Here is a 20,590-nt window from a genome sequence, read left to right as displayed (position 1 = left end):
CCCCTACGCCCACCATGCCCTCTGCAGTGCAGGGTAAATCAAACCTAATACACCCGTGGGGCTTTCCTCTTGGGGTCACCACCCTGGGACCTTCCCCAGGCCCAGGCAAGGCTTGTTCTAACCCTGAAGATGGAGGCAGCCTGGGATACAGGGTGTGGACTGCCTGGCTGATTCCGCCCCACCCCAGGGCCTCCACCACAGGGAGACTTCCTCCTTTTCTCCTGAACTTTCTGGCCCTGGCGCGAACCTTGCTGGCGCCCAGGGGCTTTTAATATTTTCCGTTCCTGGCTGTTATACAGTATTTCACCTCAAAAATGCGTCCTCCCCTTGACCAAAGGGCGCGCCTTTCCAGTGAGAGGAACCGGGCAGGGTGAGTGGAGGTGACCCACCTCATTCTGGGGCTTAAAGGAGGCCCAGCCCAGCACTTTGGAGAAAGAGGTGGCAGAAATGTTTCCCCAGCCCGAGGAGACGAGCTCCCGGGCTGGTCTGAGGCCTCGTGGTCCCACTCGAAGCCCCACTTGAAGCCCAGATCCACTGCCAGAAGGGCACCACCTGCTTGTCCTGGCCCCTCTAGAACTCCAGTCCCACGCTTCCCACTTGCCCTCTGACCCCGGTCAGGTGGCTTCACTTCTCTGAGCCCAAGGTCCCCGCCTATACAGTGAGGATGATGATAGCAACCTCTTTCAGGGTCCTTGTGACGCCCAAATGCTGCACATTCACATCATCTGGGAGCTTTAAAACACACCCTGCCGCGCCCACCCTTGGTAATGCTGATTTAACTGGTGTGGGTGCGGCCTGGGCATCGGTAGATTTTAAAAGCTCTCAGGTGATGCTCTCTCGCAGCTGAGACCCACTGCTCTGATGGGGAAGGAAGGCGCGTTCTAAAGGGACTCTTGACAGGTGCCACTGCTGCTTTGATGAGGGAAGGCACTGCACCCCATTTTCCTGAATATATCCGGGTGGAGAGAAAGCACTTCAAAAATGCTGGCGAGGGGCCCTGCACGTGTGCCCTGTGACTTTCCAAGCCAGTCCTGCCTGCAGACAGAGGCCTCTGAGCCCCCAGCCTCCTCAGACACAGGCCAGGCCCCAGCAAACCTGCCTGGTGACCCCTCTGCTGGGCAGCCAGGTCCTCCCCAGGGGAACCGAGCCTCCCTTCTCCAGACACAGGCCCTGAGCCCAGAGAGTGGAGCTGGGGGCCAAGGTCACCCTGCTCCCGACCCCCGAGCTGCAGTGAAGGGCAGCAGTCACTGGAGAATTAAGCAGGGAGAGAGCCAGGTGCCCTGTGGGGAGAGGGGGAGGGTGTTCAGGGGCCTGCTGGGGAAGAGCGACATCTGCTTTCCTCGTCCTGGGAGAGGATCTGCAGAAGGTTCCACAGCCCAGAGGAAGAAAACAGCTGGAGAGTCAGGCGCCTGGGGAGGGGTGGGGGGCGGGTGGAAATAACACACTTCTCACAGTGGCCACGCTCACCCCCCAGCGCCTGGGCCCCATGCGCCTGGCCTTGGACAAAGGCAGGAGGAGGGGTTCTCTCCAGGGGGCGGCACAGCCACAGTCCAACTTCCCCGACCAAGGCCAGAGCCCTCAGCCTCCCCGCCCAGGTTTGCAGTGGGGCAGGACACAGGCCAGGGGGCTAGACCACCCTGGGAGACCTCGGCCATGGGGAGAGGAGGCTGCTGGTCCTCAGCACCTCTGGTCGCTGGAGACCCTGTTCAGGGCTTTACTCACAGCCCAGGTCCTAGGCTCCTGGCTGGAGGGAGGGAGAGGGAGGGAAGGAGGTATGGGGAGTGAGGTGTGGGGGTCCAGCACAGAAGTCAGGAAGGAGGAGAGGACGGTTTAGCTGCCAGACTGGGCCCCACCAGAGGGAAGCCCAGGAAGAACAGAGGCCACGACCACCACCTCAGGGAGTGCCATCCTGCTCAGGTTCATTTTCCAACTGAAGGCATGTTAAGGTAGGCACTGGGGCACAGTGAGGCTCTGGGACACTGGAGCTGGGCTGTGGCCTCCAGAGAAGCATCCACAGCCTCAGCAGGGGGAACAGGGGACTATGAGTTAGGAAAAACTCCAGTCTCAACAAGTCTGCCCCCTCGCCCTGCTGTCTAAGGTAGAGAATTAAACCCTGTCTCCACCATAAACTGCCTGTATTCATTTATTCCTCCTGCAAATACTTTGAGCTTCTGCTATGTACCAGGCCCTGAGATAGGTGCTGGGGGTATAGAAAACAATAAAGCACAGCCCCAACCTTTGAGGAACTTACCCCATAGATAGGGAGATGGACCCTGCAAAACGATGAGACCACTGCATGGGTTGGTGTGGGCCACCTGTCTTGGGGTCCCTCTGGGACATCTTCCCAACAGTGAGTCTCAGGGAAGGCTTCGTGGAGGAGGTGTTATGATAGCTGAGTATAAAAAATGAATGGCAATTAGACAAAAAGGAAGAGGAAGGGCACTCTGGGCAAGGAAGACAGCATCAGCAAAATGAGTATGTGTGGAGGTTTTGCTAATGAGGAGTCAGGAGGTGCTGGAAGATGCAGCACGTGGCAGTGTCTCTGCCAAGATTCTTAGTTGAGGAGGGAGAGTATAGCTCAAGTGGTTGAGCACCTGCTTAGCATGCGTGAAGTCCTGGGTTCAATACCCAACACCTCCTCTAAGAATAAATAAACCTAATTACCTCCCTGAACTATTGGGAAAAAAAAAAAAAAGAAGGAAGAAAGATTCTTAGTTGAGAGCAACAGAAACTGATGCTGACTAATTAAACAGAAAAGAAATTTACAAAGGGATGTTGGATGCCCCACTCCTGAAAGCCCCAATTCATAAACTCAAAGCTCAGCTCAGACCCACCCAGGACAGAGAACACGGCAAAGTTAGGTATGGAGGTTCCCCAAAGATCATTGTGTCCAGAATTCTTAATCTTGGGCCCACAGATGGTGGGGGGGGGGAGAGCAAAAGGTATAACATTTTAAACATATGTATGTATATTTTTCTGGGCACAGGGTCCATAACTTTCATCGGATTCACAAAGGAACCCATGCTGTAGGTCGAAGTCAGGTTCTCCCAGAAGAAAGTCCTGAGATGAAGATTCACACGTAAGTGACTTAGTAAAGAAATGTCCCCAGAAGAAACTGGTAAGGGAGAAGAAGAATCAGGATAGTAGGGGAAGGGGAACAAGCCAAGAAGGAGTGCAATTTTGTGTGAAAACCCATACTGGCTGGCAATGAAGTAAGGACTACTCAGGCCAGACAGAAACAAAAGCTAGAATTTAGGGGCAATGGACTCTAAGCAATGAGATCAGCTTTTACCTTGAAGACATTGTTTGAACTTAATAAACATGAGTCTCAGTTTTTCAGCCTCAGGGAAATGGGACAAGATTTAGAAGAATTCCATGCTTAAAACAATCCCAAGCTGGAGGAACTGGGACAACTTTGATGACAATAGACTAATGGTGACTCTCCCCATGGGGCTAGGCCCTACGTCCCCTAAAGTCATTCTCAGAGGAGAGTGGATGCCCAGGAAAGGTCAGGGGGCTGTTAAGCAAAAGGAAGGGGGAATGGCCATTGGGTAGCCAAGCAGCAAGGCCTGCTTCACTGAGGGAATAACTCAAGTTATGAACTTGACCCAGAGGAGACGCTTTAGTGCCAGGGGGAAGCAGGGGAGTGGGAGGATGACGAATTTGAGTTCACTTCTGAGTCTGCATTCAGATTCACCTCCTAATCTGGCCCACTGGACTCATTCATGTCTGAGACCCACCAAGGGAGCTAGTGTAATGAAAAAAATAAAAAGGACTTCAAAGAGCAAACAAATCCACTTTGGGAACTCACCAAGCAAAGAGAAACATTTCCCCCTCCATAGTGGTAGCCTTCCAGCTTTGGCCTCAGAAGGGCTCTTTGACTCAGTCAAGGCAGGGAAAGGTAGGGCCATTGGCCTGCCTACTGGATCAGGCTGCTTGTGAGTCCACAGGATCAATGACCTGAGGACTGTCAGAAATATGTGGGTGGACTTTGCAGGGGCTAGAGGGGCTCCTCACCCACCTCAGCAGGGGGATGCAAACAACAGGTGGAATTGGTGCTTACTGTTTCATTTTTATTCATGTAGCTCCATTTATATCCTAAGGCTATTAAAGCCTGGGGAGCCCAGGTTATAAGACTGAAAAAATACCTATTGGACTTGATAATTAGATTCTGAATCATGTTAGAAAGAGAAGTTTCAGGGGGGTGTTGGGGGCTGAAGCCAGCCTACAAAGAATGAGGAAGGACAGGAGGTGAGGAAGTGGAGACATTGTTAATTACTCTTTGGAGAAACTTGGATGGGGAGAGGAATGAAGGGTTACACGGTGGCCAGAAAGAGGACGAGAGGATCCTTTGTAGAATGGAAGAGACTTGAGCAAGTTCTTGGCCTAAGGAGAAGGAGCTAAGAGAACACAGTTTTATAGATCTAGGGCAAGATCCCAGAATTCATGAGGGGAATGGGATTCAGGAACTGGGAGAATTTGTAGAGATGGGCATCTTTCTGGAGCAGGGCTCAGCAGGCCAGCCAATCTCAGGAGCAGAAAAGGTGGGCTCTATGCATGATTCAAGGACAGGCTGAGCCTGGGAAGACAGGGGAGCAAGTGAATCAGAGCTACTGGGGAGGGAAGGATTCAAATGACCCTCCAGAGGTTCAGGCTGGGAAAGGAGGAAGCCTGATGAGAAGGGGCGAAAAGACTGGACCAGAGGTCTCCAGGAAGTTAAAAAAAAGTTAAGGGGCATTAAGGTTGTCCACAAGTAGGATTGTCGAAGACTGTGTTAGGCAGTGGAGTTTGACATTAAAGATTTCTGAGGAGGAGCACCTTATCCCAGTTATTTAACCTCTCCAAGTCTCTCAAGCTTCCTAATCTATAAAATGAGACTAAAATTCCCACCCATAAAAATACTAAAAGCTGGGGGAGGGTATAGCTAAACTGGTAGAGTGCGTGCTTGGCATGCATGAGGTCCTGGGTTCAATCCCCAGTACCTCCACAAAAATAAGTAAGTAAACTGCTTATAGCTGGATACATTTGCCTTGTCTAGTTTGGCAGCCTTCTTTTAACTGAACCATTTAGTCCATTCACATTTATTAAAATGCTGATATATACATTTATATATTTATTTATATATTTATGTGTGTATACATATATTTCTACCCTATTATTTTGTATTCTCCCTGCCTTTTCTTGATTTCTTTTTCTGTTCTTTCCTGCTTTCTTGATTATTTTTTCTCATTTTTCTCTTTATTAGTTTGCAAATTATACCTTTTCTTTGCTATTCTTAGTGATTATACTAGAAACTTTAATATGCACATTTTGTCTAAGCCTAAAGTTAATCAGTATCTTTAAATCTTTCTTAAATAAAAAAGGAACTTGGAACTAATTCTAATCACCGCTCTTTTAGCTCATATACCACTGCTTTTATGTCTTTGAATTTTATCTTTAAGTTTACAAGACATTGTTAGTATTGTTTATACAATATTTGCTTTAACTCATGTAGGTACCACTTTCTCTGCTCTGCATTTCTTCTTGTCTTTCACTCCATCACTTTCTTTCTGCTGGTGGCAAATACAGCTTTTGTCATCTCATCATGTCATTATTTTTTCTTACTCTTAAAATATCTTTTCATTGGTTTTAGAATGTTTGGTTGAAAGTCACTTTCTCTCAGCACAATGAAAATATAATTCTACGATCTTCCAGCTATTAAGAAATCAGCTGTTTTAGTCTAATTGTCACTACCTTGAAAACAATCTGTTCTTAACACTTTCTGTCTTTGGTAATCTGCATTTGCACTATGTGTCTACTTGTAGATTTCTTGTTATTGATTCTTTGTAGGATTTACTGAGATTCTTGAATGTATGAATTGATGGATTTCTGGATAAGTCTCAGTCACTAACTAGTCAAATATTACTTCTGTCCCATAATCTCTCTCCTCTCCTTCTGGAACCTCTGATTATATGTATTTTGGACCATTTCACTTTATCCTCCATGTCTTTTAACTACTCTTTCATATTTATCATTTTTTAAAAAATTTCTCTGTGCTTCATTTTAGAGAATTTCTCCAGGTCTATCTTCCAGTTCTAATTTTATTGTGTCTGATAGAGTCAGTTGTGTATAAACTTCCATTAAACACAACCTTTGAATTTGTAGATTTCGTTGTGATAATTTAAATTTCTAGAGGGACACCCTATTTCTTGTTCAAATATACTTGGTCCTTCTTCAGAGTCTCTTGTTCCCTGCTTAAATTTTCAAGCCTCTTTTCTACTCTTTCAGCATTATAAACAGTTATTTTATACTATTTGATAATTCTAATATCTGAGTCTATGCAGATTTATTTTCACCATCTGTGGTTTCCTTGAGTGTTTTGTAATTTTCAACTAGGAGCTACTTATTTCTTTGGAGCTTCCTCTGTGGGAATCCTTGAGGCTTGGGATGGAGAGGTTTTTTCCAGGAGTGTTTGTTTGCATTTGATTTACCAGATGCTTATGGTGTTACCAGAGTGAGCCCATTTTAAATTAAATGCTGGATTGACATTTTTCAGACCATCTAAGTAGTGTGCATTTGGGCTTCAAATGACATAGGTAGAGCGTATAGTTCTGAATTTGCAGGGGCTATTTTACTCTCTCCTGAGAAGAGGGAAATAAAGGTGGGAATTTTTCTCTTCCGTCTGTTTGGAGGTGGTGGTGCTTCTCTCTGGTTAATCATTCTCTAAAGTCCCAATCTTTCGTGGGGAAGGTCTTATTAGACTTCCCACCTTGAGTGTCTCTCAGTCGTGTGCTGGAACTGGCTCCTACCAGCACAGAACCACCAAATATCTAGGAATTGCGCCTGCCCTCTTGGTATCATCAGGAGCTTGAAACTGGTCATGGTGGGAGTATTTACCCCATGGAAATCAGCAAACACAAAAACAGGGTACTTTGTTTTGCTGGAGAGTCATTTACTAGTACACTACTGGTTTCTCTCAAATCACCCCACCCCTATGAGACCAAGTTCAAGTTTACTGAGTTAAAAAATAAAAATAATAAAGTTTCAGTTGTCTGAGATGAAAAAGTCCTAGGGATCTACCCTGTACAACACTGTGCTCATAGTTAACCATACTGTGCTGTACACTTAAAATTTTGTTGAGGGTAGATCTCGTGATCTATCTATATATATCCACGGTATAAACAAATGAATGAATAAAATAGCTCAACTTACCTCTCCGGATTCTTAAGTTTCTTGGCCTGAGTATTCCTCACTTTCTTGCCAGCTCATCAGAGTATTTTTACAAAGTTGGTTTTTTCATCTTATCCAGAATTGTTTGCAGAAGGAAGCTTATTTAGTGTACCTCGTCTACCTTATTACCAGAAATGAACTGTTCTGTTTCGTAACCTAGAAATTGAGAATGTTGTGCTAAATCAGTGATTTTTAACACTTGGGAGACACAGGCCTTAAAAAAATTTGATAAAAATTAGAGCCTAGAGACCCTCTCCCCAGAAAAATACACACAGAGGAAATCTATGTTTTTGCTCCCCTGAAACCATGCACGGGCCCTAGATTAAGACTCTCCAATGATGTGAATGCTCTCTGAGGTTCCTGCCAAAGTTAACTTTTGTTGGCCACGCCATGTTCTCTGCCCTGAGCAGAGTTTCCAAGAGCCTTCTCTTGGGTGAGTATGAGGGGTACAGACCTTTGAGTTTCTGAATTGGGTCTTCCAGGGTCTCCGGGGCCTCTTAGGGAAGGAGAAACTTGACAGTTGTCAACCAGCACTTACACAGACTAAAGCATAGGCAGTATTCTGTCAACCAGACCTCTCCACATTTACTCATTCAGTGAGTATTTATTGGATCCTGTTCCTACTGTCTACTGCTACATAACAAATCATCCCCAAACTTAGTGACTTATACAATAATAACAGCAATCATTCATTTTCTCATCTCTCATGGCTCTAAGAGTAACTGGGCTCAGCGAGGTAATTCTCACTCAGGGTTTGTCATGTGGTTGTAATCAGATGTCAGCTGAGGCTGGAATCATCTCAAAGCCTCCCTCAGTGCATGTCTGGCAGTTGATAGTGGCTGTAGGCTAAGTTTTCAGAGGGGCCTTTAGCTGACAGGGCACCTATGTGTGTCCTCCCTACGTGACTTGGGCATCCTCGCAGCATAGCAGCTGAGTACTGAAAGGGAGGATTCAGGAAGAGAGCACACCAGGAGGAAACCATATTACCTTCCACGGCCTAGGCCTCGATATCTCACTGTATTGTTTCTGCCACATTCTGTTATTAGACCAGTCCGCATTTAACGGGAGGTCAATAGAGTTGAGGACTTCTTCTACGTCTTGATGGGAAGAGTATCAAAAAATGTGCAGACATGTTTTAAGACCACCACACGTCCCTTCTGTGTGCCAAGCACTGGACAAGGCTCTTGCAACAGACTGGGTGAGTTACACAAATCCTGCCCTTATGGTACTTACAGTCTAGTGGTGGAGATAAATGCTAATAAAATAATATTACAAACATGTACACAATTGTAAACTTTGACAGTGCTCTGGAAGATGAGTACAGGGAGCCACCATGAGAAACTGTATTACACATTTGTATGACCTGGACCAGGGACCCAAGGATGAATTCCCTGAAGAAGAGAAGACATCTGGGTTGAGATCTGAAGCATGAGTGGATGCTAATTCCATGAAAGTAGCTGAGGGAAAGCCTTCTAGGCAGAGGGAACCTTAGGCCATGGCCCTAGGGCAGGAGGCGAGGTAGCCTGAGGGGCAGCCAGTGTGTCTGGAGGCAGATAGCAGGGAAGGGTGGTGTAAGACAAGGCTGCAGTGGTGGGCTGGGGCCAGGCTCCCAGATTTTTCAGGCCAAGTGAGAATATTAGTTTCGGGCCTTAAAGCTGCAGAAAGCTGCTGAAGGGTAACTCATTGGAGAGTGATATGAACATATCTGTCATCTAAAAATCACTTTGGCTCCTGTGTGGGTGGCCCCTGCCAGATGCTGAGTCAGGTCTGGAAGGACTGGGAGACTCTTGTCTGCAGCACTCCCCCTCTCCATGAGACTCACCCACACATGCCCAGGCCACAGCAGGCTAGGCTCTGTGTCTCTAGGCTAGGCTCCTGCACCCTGTATTTGACCTCTTTGGTCCCTCTTCCCAGGCAGGAAGTCCTGCCATTTTGCATTACTCAATTAGTCACTTTAGTCTGCCAGTCAGTTGGTACAGTGGTATAGTGGCCTCCAAAAGATATGTCCACATGCTAATCCCCAGAACCTGAGAATGTCACCTTATTTGGGGGAAAAAAAGTCATATATGAACATAATTTAGTTAAGGATCTGGAGAAGAGTAGATCATCCTTGATTTTCTGGGTGGTCCCTAAATCCTATGACAAATATTCTTAAAAGAGTGAGACAGAGGGAGATTTGACATGGACAGAAGAGGAGGAAGTAATGGGGAGTGATAGAGACAGAGACTGAAGTGATGAGGCTACAGGTCAAGGAATGCCAACAGCTGTCAGAAGCTGGAGCCTCCAGAAAGAATGCGGCCCTGCTGATGCCTTGATTTCAGCCCAGTGATGTGATTGTGAAATTACGCCCTCCAGAACTGAGAGAATAAATTTCTTTCTGGTTGTTTTAAGCCACCAGTTTGTGGTAATTTGTTAGAGCAACCAAAAGAAATTAATAGAGTTGAGGACTTCTTTAGTTGTTCCTTCCTGCTGAGCTTTAGTGGCTCCTTCAGGGAACCTCCAAGTGTTGGAACGCCCAAGGCTCCATTTTCAGACTTCTTTGTCTATTCTATGTGAGCTCATCCCTTCACGTGGCCTTAAAAGGCCATTTATTTGCTAATATCCTCCAAATTTTATCTCCACCTAGGGTCTTCACATGAAGTTCAGCCATCTTTTCATGCAGATGAAAAGAAGACTCTGGTCCACTCCCACCTCCATCCCCAAATTTTCCCGGCCAGGCATCCCCATCCACTTAAGTTGGAAGTAGATGGTAGCCATCCTAGATTTATTTCTCTATTTCCCTCATATCTTGTAAGTCTGCTAGTAAGTCTTGTTGTTTAGGTCTCAAAATATTTCTCAAATCTGTCCACTCCTCTTCCTTTCCATGTTCACTACAGCCACCAGCATCTCTTACCCAGATGACTGCACCAGCCTCCTAACAACCCCCAGCTTCTACTCTTATCCCCTCTCCTGTCCCTTCTCCTTACAGTAGCCAGAGTGAGTTTAAAAAATTAGATCAGGTTGTAGTTTCTTAAATAACTGTATTGAGGTACAGTCAACATACAAGTAACTATATACTTAAAGTGGACAAGTTATGACATATGTATACCTCCATGAAATCATCAGTACGATAAAGAACATACCTATTGCCCTAAAAAGGTTCCTCATGCTCCTTTGAAATTGAACCCTCCCTCCCCTACCTCCCATCCCCAGGCAGCAACTGATCTGTCTTCTGTCACTATAGACTAGTTTACATTTTCTAGAATTTGTATATAAATTGAACAGTATACTATATACTCTCTTTTATATGGCTTATTTTGAGATTTCTCCATGTTTTTCACTATATCAGTAATTTGTTCCTTTTATTGTTGAGTAGTATTCCATTGTATGGATGTGCCACAGTTTGTTTAACCATTCATTTGATGATGTACATTTGGGTTGTTTTCAGCTTTTAGATATTATATATAAAGGTGTTATAAACATTCACATATAGGACTTTGTGTGGAATTAAGCTGTCATCTCTCTTGGGTAAATACCTAGAAGAGTAATCAAGGGGGAGATGTTTGTTTAACTTTTTGAGAAATTGCCAAAATGTTTCCCAAAGTGTTTACACTATTTTACAGTCCCACCAGCAGGGCAGGAGTGTTATAATATTTTATGTATATATATGTTTCACATGCTTTTCAACACTTGGTAAGATCAGTCTTTTAATTTTAGCTTTCCTAAAAGTGGATGTGTAATTGTATTTTCACTTACAGTTCCCTGATAACCAAGGAGCATGTTTTCATGTTCACATTTGCTATTTGTATATCTTCTTTGGAGAAGTGTCTTTTCAAGTTGTGCTCATATTGAAAAAATTTGGATTTTTTTCTGTATTCCTATTGAGCTGCATATTTTAAAAAATATTCCAGATACAAATTCTTTCTCCATGTATTCTAGGTCTATAAAAAGGTTTTTAAAAAATATTTTCTAGATACAAGTCCTCTGTTGGACATATGTATTACCAATATTTTCTCCCAATGGTGACCATCTTTTCATTTTCCTAGTGGTATCTTACAGAGAACAGAAGTTTTAAATTTACTGAAGTCTGGTTTATCACCTTTTTCTTTTATTAGCAATTTTGGGGTCATATCTGAGAACTTTATCCAACCCAAAGTTATATTTTCTCCCATGTTTTCTTTTAGAAGTTTTATAGTTTTTGCTCTTACATTTAGGTTTGTGATCCATTTTGAATTAATTTTTGTGTATGGTATGAGGTGAGGGTAGAGGTTCATATTTTTCCCACACACAGATATCCAGTTGTTCCAGCACCATTTGTTGACAGGCTATTTTTTTTCCCAAAGTTGCCTTGGCACCTTTGTCAAAATCAACTGACAACTCCCCCTGTGGGGTAGGTCTGTGTGACTGAAGAGTCCCCTGTGAAGTCAGCCCTGGATTCTGGGGGCCACAAAGAAATGAAAAGCCAAGGCCTACCCTTGAAAGCTTCTGGCCACCTGTCTACTTGGAGGCTCATTGCTCCCAATTGCCCAGCCAGGAGGTGAAGCAAGGGTGGTACAGGGTAAACAGGGGTAAGGCTACAGAGCTTGACCCAATCTCTGGCAGCTGATCCTCCACAACTCTGCTGCAGGGCTTCCAAACCCCATAAAAACCTTACCTGGTGTCTGCTGTGCTTAAGAGCCTGTGCAGAAGACACAGAGAGGGCTTTGTGGCCTCTTCTCCACCCCACCTCCCAACCTCCCCTGACCTGGGCCCTCTGCTCATGGAAACTCCCCTACTGAACCTGGCTGTCTGGCCCCAGCAGACAGGCAGTGGTGCTCTCCATGGGGGTAGGACGTGGGCCTGTGGTTCTGGGAGCCACTCAGTGCAACTGAACCCATCCTAGGTGTCCCTCTCCATAGACCAGAGGGGTCCCGGCTCTCTGGGTGAGGAAGAGGCCTCGAACAGAAGCTGGAGACTTCACAGTTAATCCAAAGTTTCCCCAGGAACACCCTGGCTGTGGGGTCAGGGATGTGGCTGGACGCTCATCACAGATGAGTACGTGTAGGAGGGTGTCAGAACCTCTGGTGAGGGAGGCAGCTGTTTGCAATAACTGAGCAGCAGCACCCAGGCCACCAACAATCACTGAGCCCCCATCCTGCTCACTGGCAGACTCCATGACCAGGAGGCCCTGCTCCAGTGACATCATCCTCTTCACACACGGCCGAGGGAAATGAGCTCAGGGCAGCCGTCGGAGGCGGTCTGTTTACTCACAGAGACCCTGGCCGTCAGCAGCTCTTTGACCAGACATTCCCTGTCCTAGCCAGCATGAAGCAGAAATTTCCTTAAACAAATTTCTTTGGACTCAACCCACTTGTGCCCTTGTTTTCAATTTTTTTTTTTTTAAAGAGGAAAATTCCCAGTTCTGGCCCCAAACAGAGCAACCCAGCGATGGTGAGGGGAGATCACAATGACTCTCAGAAGGCCTTTTGCAGGTTTAGTTGCTCGCACTTCCCCTGTAATCCCTGGAGATGGAGAACATCAAACCAAGTCTCAGTCACCCGTGTGTGGGGAAGGTCAGAGGGATGGTCAGCATGACCTCAAGGGTAGACCCTCTCCTTGAAGGCCTCTCTCAGGGCCTCAGCCACCCTGAGGTCACAGTCAGAGCATTTCTCAACTCAGCAACCCTGGCTAGGCCCTAGACCCCTCCCTCATTCCCTGCGGGTCAGGGATATTTCAGGAGAGCCTAAGAGCTGCCAGTTTTCACAGGCTCCAGGGGATTCCCAAGATGGTCACCCCCAACCGCCCTGGCTGAGAGGCGCTGTCACCTGCTCTCCCCCAACTCTCTTGTGTTATTCCTGCTGGAACTTAGCCATTCAAGAAGACTTGAGGAGACAGGGGTTATGGAGGTCTCCTCAGTCTCCCCAGTGCTCCAGGACCCAAAGGCCACTTGCTCCAGGAGCAGTGATGCCCTCCCAGGAGTATCAATCATGGAAGACAGATGCCCTCCCTCTGCCTAGCAGGATCTGCCCACTACTGGGGCTGCTCAGACAGGCCCAGACATGTCAGGGAGCCTTACCTGACCCAGCTCCTCCCTGTGACCTGATCCTACTTAGCTCAGCATCTTGCAGCACCAGGGATGGGCTCGGGGCAGAATCACGTCAGAAGAGGGCATTGAATCTGTGTTTCATAGTGCTTTACGAAAGACTGCGAAAATGTCAAGGGTCCACATCAGAGAATGTGGTGGAGGGAGTGGCTCACACACAGATCTGGGTTGGCAGCTTCCTAGAGGCACTGAAGAAAGAGACAGACTTTCTCACCCAACTGTCCCTATCCCCCGCCCCCCCAACGAACACAGCTCCAGAACTCCCTAAACATGTGGTTCCAATGATTCAACTAGTCAACATGTCTACTAACCCAGAATTTGTAAGGTATGAAAGCTGGAAAGACCTCAGATCAGGACAGAAGTTAATGTTTATTGAACATCTATTGTGAGCCCTGTATGATGCTTACATGTGTTATTTTATTTAATCCTCACAACACCGAGGGAGATTAAGTAACTCCAAAGGAGGCACAACTCATATATGGCAGAGCTGGGATTCAAACCTGGTTCTGTCTGAACCCAGACCTTCTACAATTAGGCATTCCCAATTTGAACACTGAGAAATTAACTCAGGGAATCAATTACTCCTTCTGTAAACCAAGCAAGGCCTGTAAATTAAAGACTTGGCCATACCGCCCTCTATTCTACAGATTAGGAAACTGAGGCCAGATCACAGAGCGTTTGAGCTGAGCACACGACAGAGACTCAGACTTAGATCAGTGTTCCTCCCACCACCCCAGCCTGTCTCATAGCCTAAGTCAAGCCAGGTGAGGGAAGAGTGGGAGAAACCCTGTGGGCTCTGCCCTCTAGAAGACAAGACAAAGATGAACAGAGAAACACATACATAGCCATACCCAGACATCCACACAGCCAGACATGCAGAGACATAGCTCCACAAGGAAACAAGCAAGAAGGGCCCTTACACGGGATCTACTTTTTAGATGGTCACACTGCACCCCACACGGTGAGAAGTCCCTGGGGTCAAAAAGATAGGTCCACCAGGAGCCCACAGCCCATTCTAGGTACATGGGACCCCATGATTTCCTTCTTGGAGCCATTTGGGCAGACTCTGCCAATGCTATGGGCACCCCTAGATCCAAAGGGCGGCCCAGGGGTGGAGTGCATGCATGGAGTTTGGACACATGTGAGGAGTCACACATGCAGGCAAGTCCCCTCGAGGTACAGGATGGAGCCGAGATGGGGAAGGAGAGGAAGCAGCCACTCGTTCTGTGTTGCTGAGCTCCAGCACAAAACTTGGAGGAGTTAGGAATTTAAAATCAAACCCAGCCCTCCAGGTATTAGGACTGAGTCTTTTATTTAGCAGTTTGTTGTTCTGACTTTTATATAACATTTAAATATTTAGACATATGGATATAAGCCCTCATTTGTACTCTTGCCCTGGGTCTTTCAAGTGTTAGAAGCTGCCTGAGACACGTCTCTAAATTCCCAGTGCCCAGTGTGGGGCCGGTCACAGCGCAAGCACTTTAAAGATGTCTGTTAGTAAATAAGCAAATCACTTTAAGAATGAATCAAAGATTGAGTGAATGAATCCTTCTGCACAAATATAAACAGACAAGTATACATGCTTTCAGAGACTCACTAACATATTGACAAATAAATGCCCACACTCCCAAAGACACACATGCTTAAAGTCACATCTACAAAGACAGGTGTATGTTCACACCAAAATAACCTAAATGCTCACATGTGTACTCCCACAGACACATGTAGTCAGGTGTAGACCCACTCATCTATGCCAAGACACAGAAGCCCACACTTTGCCTTGAAGATACCCACATATATGAGCTCACACATGCAGACAAACACAGAAGGACAACTTTCCCACTGAACCCAACTCCAGCCAGAAATGCAGCCACCTACACATACAAACACAGAACAGCCACACGAATCCACACTGACACATGCAGCTAAGCAAAGCCATAGGCCCAAGACAGACTGAGAGTGAGCCACCTGTCCACAGAGACCCCCTGGCTGCCCTGGGCTCCCACACTGTCTGTCTCCCTCCCCCTCCTGTCTGCGGCCAGAGGGGCTCCTAGAGGAATTCCTTCTGCAGACTGGCTGAGAAAGGCTGTTCTTTCTCCTCCCCCGCAGTCCCAGGCCAGAGCCCTAGGGTAGAGAAGCAGATGGTGTGTGCTGGGGGGGCTCCCCCTTCCCAAGTAATCTGCCCTCCGGCTGTGGCCACCTCCCACAGCCTGGCCAAGCCTAGACTGGGCACTGGGCTCTGGACGGTAGCACAGCCCCACTCAGGTCCTGCTGCCCCAGCTCTACTTCCAACAGGATGATTTAGGAGGGGCTGGTGAACAGTGCTTTTCCAGAGGCCTTGCTTCCTCAGGAAATAGCTCGGCCACAAGCCTGATCTCCAAAACAGGCGTAGGATGAAAACACCTCTGTTCCTCTCCAAAAACAGGGGCCGCCCCTCTCATTCAGAGCCGCTCACGTCATTCTAGCCACAGCATCTCAAGGTAGTGGATTGCAAGAAAGACCCAGGGTCTAGTCCCACTTCTAAGCTGACTCGCTGCATCCACCGCTGTAAAATAAGCCACATGGGTGTGATGCCTTCAGATGTAGCTAGAATGATGTAGGAGTCTCAAATTCCCTGGGCAGCCCCTGGGCAAGGGTGAAGGGGCTCCAAACCCAGGGACGGTGGCCTGGTGTTGACCTCTTCTTAAGTCACAGAATCATTATAGTAAACACAGAGCTTGTGCCAGGAGTGGTTGAGGCTGAGGTGCTGGCACTGGAGCAAAATGGAGATGCAGGCACAGGAATGTCCTGTGCGGTCTGAAGACAGATGGCCACCTCCCCTCCCCCTTCCAGCCATCCACCAGGTCCCCAAGGCCTCTGCTGGAGGTGGACACAGGGCTGCAGCCCCACCCAGCTGAGCGGGCTGAGAGACAGGAATGCTGCTCAGCGCAGCTGGCTGGACAGGAGAGACTGTTTATTCTCTGATGTCGGGAACATCTCAGACAATCAGGGGGATTGGCTGCTGGCAGCCCCTGGATGCAAGGCCTAGAAAAAGTCAACTTAATCAGAACAGGCTGATGACCCAAGCTCTGAGCAGGCAGTGGGGATGGAAGGGAGAGGCCACCCCTCCCTGCCCCACACTCAGTGCCATGTGCGCCTCTGAGCTCACCTCCCGGGTCTGCAGTGAAGGGACTGGAAAGGCAGATGGAGCTGAGCCCAGAGCTCTCATTAATAATGTGGGTGTCGGGGGGGTGGGGGGAGGACTTTCCGTGGTCCCACTTTCAGCATCCAGGTACCCCTGCTTATGAGACATGGCAGAGCTAAGAGTCTTGGCCTGGGAAGGGAGCTCATCTGGCACGCCTTGGGACTGGGACTGCTCACTCCAGCCTCCCAACACCACCAGCCCAGATCCTTTTTGCTCAGCCTTGCATTTACCTGTTTTTCTTATGATTTCAGCTCTAGGGTCAGCTTTGGCTCTGCCTCTTTCAGGCCTTTTCATCTTGGGCAGTTACCTCTCCAAGCCTTTTTTTCTCCTGTAAAATAAAGGTGATAGATCTGCCTTGAAAGGATATTGTGAGGGTGAAATAATTCTTTCAATATGCCTGTCATACAGGAGGCACGATAAATGGTAATGCCTTTCTCCCTCACTCCTTCTACTGCTACAGACCCAACCTCCGGTTTTCCTGAAGGCCAGAACCCTCCAGTGTAGTTTATAACACCCCAACCTGGTCACATCCACCTATTGCTGCTCTACCTGAGTGCTCTGGGACACCCCAGGCCAGAAGACTTTAGGGAGGAGACCAAGGTGACCCAAGGAAGCACCTTGATGCTGAGGCTACAGAAGGCCCCAGAACATGCTGGTTTTTTGGGTGTTTTGCCCAATTCTCATTTTGCACGGGTTTGAGTGACCTTGTGGTTAGAGCCCAGGGGTGAAAACAGTCAAACTTCATCAATCCAGACTCACTCGTCTGCAAAACCTCATATTTCTATATTTAATAAAATGTTTACACCAAAAATAATGGAACATCGGGATGACAATGGGTGTTAAGTTATTGACTCCCCCCTCCTTTTTTACTCACAACAAGATCCAATTTAAACTCTGTTAATAAAGAGGAATTTATCTGTCACTTAAGTGATTAGTCTGGCTTTAGGCACTACTGGATTCAGTACTCAAACACCACCACCAGGACTGTTTCTCTTCCTCTCTTGGCTCTGCTTTCCACCATGCTGGCGTCAGTCTGCGGCTTCACGCGGCAGCAAAGATGGCAGCAAGAGGAAAGCCACTCTCTTTCTCAGCAGCCCCAGCAAGTCTCCTTGTGGATTCTGATTGGGTCACATGCTCATGCCGGAACCAATCACTGAGGCAGAGGGGAGGATGTGACTCACTGATTGGCTCCGGCCTGAGCCACTGCTTCACCGCCTGGGGTGGGGGGAGGGGCGGTCGGCTTTAGCGAGATCCAGCGACAGCGCAGAGAGGCTGGTTCCCCACAGAGGAGCACTGGTAGGTACCAGGATAGAGAATAGACTGGGGGCGACAAGAACAATAGATGTCAAACACAGGAAATCAGTGGGTCCAAACCTCTGTGTTATGGGCCCATTTGGGACAGCCTGGACTTACCTTACGAATGGTAAAACTACATCTTTAAACCGGTCTGCAAACCATACTTCCCAGGAATTCAGACTGACTTGGCCTTCTTCCTGACCGCTAGCAGGCAGTTTGACTGAAATGAACAATGTTGCCAGGGCTGGAAAGGCCTGTCAGCACTACATGGCTGTTTTCACTGGGGCAGGGAGACTGACTCTAGTGGCCTCAGCCCTCTCCCCATCTGCTGTCACATGGTCAAAGCTCCACCTACCTTTGAATCTCCAGTGATTCTCTCTCACCACTACCTCCCCTACACCATCACCACCTTCAAAACTCCTACCAATACCTGTTCTTAGGAAAGGCTTCATCATCAGTCATTTACACTTGTGTATGAATAAACATCAAATCAATAGTTTCATCTCTCTCAGAACCATTTGTATTTTAAGTCTGGGCCTTTTCAATAAAACTTTTAAAAGACTCTGTCCTGTCCACCGGACTCGACTCCCAAAACATATTTTTGGTGACAGAGAGCAAAAGAGACTTCCTAAAATCAAGCAACAAATGTCCACACCTTCTCTGAAACCCCCACCCATCCACACTGGCTTGCCAGTGAATTTTTTCTCAAGTCTGACTTCAGTCACCTTTGCTGACATTTAGCCATTTCTCTCTACTATGGCAAGGAAGTTTCTTGCATACTTTCATTTATTCACTCAACAAACTTTTCCTGAGTATCCGCCATATCTTAGATGCTCAGGTTTATTTAGATACTAACATGATCTGGGCCCTGCCCTTAAGCATTGCAGTTGAGTTTTAGTGCAGGAAATGTCACCTTCACCATCAGATTTTTAATACAAGCAAAGTCTGTTCCAGTGGCTGGTATACAGTAGGTATTCAGTGAATGCTGCTTCCCCTTCTCAGGGCTGTACTATGTGGGCACTGCAGTAGAACACTGGAAATTTTCTCAAAATCCTTTCCAGGTGGATAAGAGTGCCAGCAGGAGTGGGTGGAGATGGTGGTTTCTATCTTATTTCAGAATGTCATGATTTGTTTTGGATGTTCCAAATGTCGGGTTGGAGATTCATGCACAGGAGAGGGGCTTATTCTAACCAGATCAGGGCTAGAGGCAGGCCAGGACACTGTCTCCATGGTGCATAGCCCCAGACAGTTTGGAAACAAACAGAAACCCATCTCATCCAGGGGAGAGACTCACAAAAGTAAAAACAAACAAAGGCCAAGAGATGGAAAACTCACGAGGTGGGGCAGGGTGGAGAGGAGGGAAGTGGAGGGAAAGACTGGTGGGGGCTGTGGAAGGGACCTAGTCCTGGGTTTTTTATGGGGAGCTGAATCCAGCCCCCACCCCATCCCCTACCAAGAATCACCATGGCAATGGGGAGGGTGAATATGGCTGATTCCAAGCCAACACAAACCTCCTGGGCAGGAATGGGCTCAGATGCATGGGCCATGTTCTAAAGAGAAAGATCTGAATTGGGCTTTTAAAATCACAACCTCCCCACCCACCCCTGGTTTTACAGGCAATCAGTGTATAATAAAATGAATTAATCAGAAACAATAGTGAACCACATCTCTCACACACACATGCACACTTATCCAAAAGCCCACAGGGTAAAATCCTTCCTTTTGTGGTGGAAGCTGACAGCTCATGAGATTCTTGGCACTTCCCAGCCTAGCCTGTCCACTTGCCACCTCCCAAAACTGTGCCCCTGACAGTGACACTAGTGACAGAAGGCTGATGGGGTTGCTTTGACAAGACCAAGGCAGCTGGGGCTCCAATGTGAGGTGGCTCCACCTGAACCACCATCTGGTCTCCTCTGCCATCAGCTGCCTGGTAAGCTCTTGGTCCACAGGGAGTTTGTCAGCAAAGAGACTAATGCTTCCTCCTCCGTGAAGGTGTCTGCAGCATGAACCACTGAGCTCTCAACACCCAGAACCCAATTTTGCCCTTTCCTGAGCTGGTTGGTCTATGGGGTCTGCCTTAGATGTGGGATTGGTGCAAAATAGAACTAAGTCTTCAGGGTTTGTCTCCTTCCTGTCTCTCCATCCCCAGGTACCCAGGGATCTCACACTGTCTCCTATAACCCCAGTCCAGGGCTGTCTCATCCACTCGGCAGAGTAGGCACAGGGCCTGAAGTCTTCATTACAAAAATGTTTTTCTTCCATTTAAGATTAGAAGGGGGGAAAATGAGCTTTTAAGTGGAAGAAAACATTTTGGTACATAATAGTAATGCATTCATATTTATACCAACACAGTCATAAAGTATAAAAGATAAAGTGCCCAGGGCTCGTGGAAGTCACAATATGGCCCTGTCCTAGTCTTCCCTCCTGTCCATGCCAACCCTCTAGGCTCCAGAGATTTCCTCCCCCCATATCAAAATGTACCTGTCCGATGGCCCCCACTGGCCAGGCAGCTCCTGGAAGACAGGACCATTCTTCATCCGTCCTCAAGTCCCCCCTCATAAGCCCCGCACCTGCCCCACAGTCATATCAGGTATTGCATTGCCTCTTTTCTGTGTGTGTGTGTGTGTGTGTGTGTAACCTCAGAAAAAGGGCATTGGGTTTTAAATAAATATTGCATGAGAACCCCTGGAAACTGCACACAATATTTCACGCCTGTGCAGGTGGACTCTGCCTGCATCCCCTCCACTGAACTCTGCTGAAACTGCTCTGGCCAAGTTCACCAATGATCTCCAACTCAGTAAACCCAATAGACGCTTCTCAGGAACAATCCTGATTGCTTG

The 20,590-nt window shown here is 47.4% G+C and overlaps 1 long non-coding RNA gene across 4 annotated transcripts in view; it reads left to right on the top strand.

The window, feature by feature from the left end:
- The window catches only part of LOC116664059, a 61,802-nt gene that overhangs the window by 10,907 nt on the left and 30,305 nt on the right, over positions 1–20,590 (top strand). Inside the window, exons 2-5 of one of the 4 annotated variants that reach the window (XR_004320364.1) lie at positions 2,987–3,079; positions 8,256–8,407; positions 8,963–8,969; positions 17,546–17,559. This is a non-coding gene — a long non-coding RNA (uncharacterized LOC116664059). Of the gene's footprint in view, positions 1–2,986; positions 3,080–8,255; positions 8,408–8,512; positions 9,600–9,835; positions 11,093–17,545; positions 17,560–20,590 lie in introns of those variants that run through there. The other 3 variants (XR_004320363.1, XR_004320362.1, XR_004320365.1) reach the window with 3 other exon arrangements.

The sequence above is a fragment of the Camelus ferus genome, chromosome 6 (genome assembly GCF_009834535.1).
Source record: "Camelus ferus isolate YT-003-E chromosome 6, BCGSAC_Cfer_1.0, whole genome shotgun sequence".
Taxonomy (NCBI): domain Eukaryota; kingdom Metazoa; phylum Chordata; class Mammalia; order Artiodactyla; family Camelidae; genus Camelus; species Camelus ferus.
This window is presented reverse-complemented; position numbering and strand designations above follow the sequence as displayed.